Below are 3,748 nucleotides of genomic sequence, written 5' to 3' on the forward strand. Positions count from 1 at the left end.
TTGTGTATTTTTGCATTGCATTGTGATATTGTTCTTACGAATGATAAGCACATTTTCTTTTAATTATAGTGAAATATGACCCAGATATTTCTTGAGTTTTGATGATATTCACCTATATATATATAATAACCATGGAAACGATTCAGATGTCAAAAGAGCCTCTGCTGTTTATCAACTGTGGCTTATTATTGTGTGTGTGTAACAGTATTTGTATTTGTGTGTGTAGTATTAGCCTTACGTCAAAGCTTGTGTATCTTACACTTGTTGGTATCTAATTAAACACAATACATGCTGTGTACGCACATGATGTGCTACCAACTTGCTCTACTGATCCAAAGATACCAATCACAACCCATTTTACTTGAATGTGGCCACGGTTTTTGGTTTGCCTCAACTTTGGGCTGCTCTGGTGGCTGCTGTTCATTTATGGCTCATGATAGGTAAACTGTATAATGTACTACAATGGGTGTCTAGTACTGTTAAACTGAGTTCTCTCAGTAGGGTGTCACCTTATGCGTTCAAGCACTTGTCAAGACTCAGTAGTGACTGATGATGAAGTCATCTTGCAGGACTCGAGATGACGTGTAAGACCTGATGTTTATTTTGATGTGTTGAATGGAAAGCAAAGAAAATCCATAAATAAAGTTTTTTTTGAACAATCGTTCATGTTCTGAGTGGTCAGTTATGACATGACTAATTTAAGTATGTTAGTGTGAAACTCACTAAAACTGTGATGAACATAGTTAAAATCATATTTAATTTCAAAATAAATGAAATCTGTTTGGAAGAATTGACTAGATATTCTCAGTAACTGTATTTAAATTGTGGATTTACTTACAATTTTAATTATACAATATTTGTTACTGGAACCTTGGGATAACATAACACATGGGGAAAAAACATGAATGCCTAGAAGATGAACATTTAAATTTATCAACGTAACCATAAACCTTAAGCCCAACAATGTGGAATACTAGGTACACTGTAAAAAAAGAAAAAAAATTAGTTAAGTCAACTTAAAATAATTTGTTACCCTTACCATTTTAAGTTCAGTCAACTTGAAATGTTAAGTTGTACTAAGTGACAACTTAGATATTTGAGTACATTCAAGTTAAAATTTTAAGGCAGCTGGGTAACAAGCCCAGCTTTTTGTTTAGTCAACTCAAATATCTAAGTTGTCATCTTAACATTTCAAGTTGACTAAACTTATTTGAGTTGACTGAACTTAAAAAAAAATTAAGGCAGCTGGGTAACATTATTTTAAGTTGGCTCAACAATTTGTTTTTTTTTTTTGTTTGTTTGTTTTTTTACAGTTGTATTGTTTCTGTTGAATTTCAATGGTTTTATATTCTTCGCAGTCATTGTAGTTTGTAGTTGGCACAAATCATGTTTATCCTTCTCTATCCTTCTTGTCGTGTCAACATGTCTATGTCCACATCCACCTAATTTGACTGACTTACATAAATCTTTGCCAAAATACCACAGATTACCATAAAATACAATATTATTTGCATTGTATTCCCTGCTGTCCAAAACCCTGTCAGAACACACCTGCGCCCATTTCTAGGTCACAACCCAAGAGATAGCCCTGCCCTGAACTCACAGCATTGTTTGAGCATCATAGATGTCATGTTGCATTCAAGTCCTCCTGGGAAGTTTATTTTTATGATTTGAGAAGCCATAATCACATTTTGGTCAGAGCAAGATAGCAATGTACCCTTGTCTGCAAAAGATTCAACAAACATTTTTGGTCACACTTTATTTTAAGGTCCAGTTCTCGCTAATAACAAGCCATTAACTATGTCTTTTGCCTCAATAAACTACTGATTTGCTGTTTATTAGTAGTTAGTAAGGTAATTATTAAGTTTATATATTGGGAAGGATTAAGAATATAGTCATGGTAGTAAGCAACTAGTTAATGGTGAGAACTGTTCGCTGTACTAAAGTGTTACTAACTTTTTTAACTCTCCTTCAACAAAATGATGGACATCCAGTGTTTTTGCTGTTTTTTTAATGAAGGTATTGTGAATTGAATTGTTATACATTGTCATAATTGTACAATACTGTCATATTTTGTACATGCAACTATTATAATTCATTCATTTCAACAAATCTACCATCAATATAGACACTACAGCTATTCCGTCCCCCACATTTTCTTACTAGATATGTTTCCATCCACATATGGTTATGGGCTATTGCTTAAAAAAAACAAGTTGGATGGAAAAGCCAAGAACCAGATAAATTCTAAAAATGTAAAAAAACGTACACCCTCAACTGAGCCGGTTAATTATTTTTTTATCTGATAAGAAGACATTTGCATAGACTATGATGAAAACACATTTACCAAAATATAGCTGCAAGCAGCGATTACTGTGGTTCAAGATCTTAAGGCATTTAAGCATATAAGACAAAGACATTACATATTATTTAACAAGGTTGTACCCACCGAAATCAATGATTAGGTGGGACCAGGTCATTTACCATGTTTTAAAATCCTTTTTAACTGTTACAGCGCCAGCTGTGGTCCGATCTCCTTATAATATTGTATGCTTGTTTAGAATCACCTGTCGCATGTGCTTACCAGGTTTCGTGAAGCTTTGAATTTTCCTTTAGGCTTCATAGGATTTTGGGTACATTTGGACAGGCCCCTTTTTTAAATGACCCTGTTATAGCCTCTCAAAGGGTAAATTTTAACTTTTTTGGAGAATTTTTTTTTTTTCCAGACTGAGCAAAAAGCCTAGAACTAGTTTGCAAAAGTAGGTTTTTGACATCTTCTCAAATATTTAACAAATGATCTGATTGAGTTCTGGAGTTCTATCATATGATACAAATATCGCACGTATGTGCGAAAAAACACACAGCGTACAATCGTTTACACCCTTGAAAAAATGCGATATCCTCAGTAGTCGGTATTCTCTCAGACCTTTGGGGCCATGAGTCAAACAGACACACAGAGTTTCATTCCAATCAGTCTCCATTAATCTTGTCTTACAGATGCTCAAACTCCATCGGCCGATGCCGGCCATGTTTTTTGAGATACACAAATGTCCTTATAGACACTTGTGGCACTTTGGACCACAGTGATTTTTTTTACCTGTAATAGCGCCAAGTGGCCAAACTCTGCAAATTTTTTTCTGTGACCTCAGATTGATCACTTACATAAGTATCCTGAATTTGGTGAAGATATCTAATTCAGTTTAGGAATAATAAGCATTTTACTAAAAGTGACCCTGCCCCTTTCGAACATTTTGGCATCTCTTTGCGACGGTGAGTTTTTTTTTTTTGTTTTTTTTTTTTATATTTATCGATATTTACTCTTCAGAGAATCTTTCTGCACTGGTTTGGATCTGATGAGCATGACTCTGAGGCATGCTTTTTGTCCGCCATGATCCAAGGATTCCAACAACATAAGACACTTGAGCCTGCGACTGACAGTTTAGGACAGGGGTGCTCAACCCAGGTCCTGGAGATCGACCTTCCTGCAGAGTTCAGCTCCAACCCAGACCAAACTCACTGGAACCAGCTAATTAGGATCTGAAGGACCCCCCTCAGGCCGATTGGGGCTAGCCTTGGTCACGTTGTAGGCGGTGTGAGTACTACCATCCCTCCAAGTTTCAAGTCTCTATGATTTACGGTTTGGTCTGCACGATCAGTTTTACGTGGAGATCACTGACCTGTGACCATTCTAACCAGTTCAATAGAGTTTCAGTGCTACGCATTTGAACCATTCACAATCCCTCTATAT

Source organism: Labeo rohita, chromosome 4, assembly GCF_022985175.1.
Source record: "Labeo rohita strain BAU-BD-2019 chromosome 4, IGBB_LRoh.1.0, whole genome shotgun sequence".
NCBI classification, from domain to species: Eukaryota; Metazoa; Chordata; class Actinopteri; order Cypriniformes; family Cyprinidae; genus Labeo; species Labeo rohita.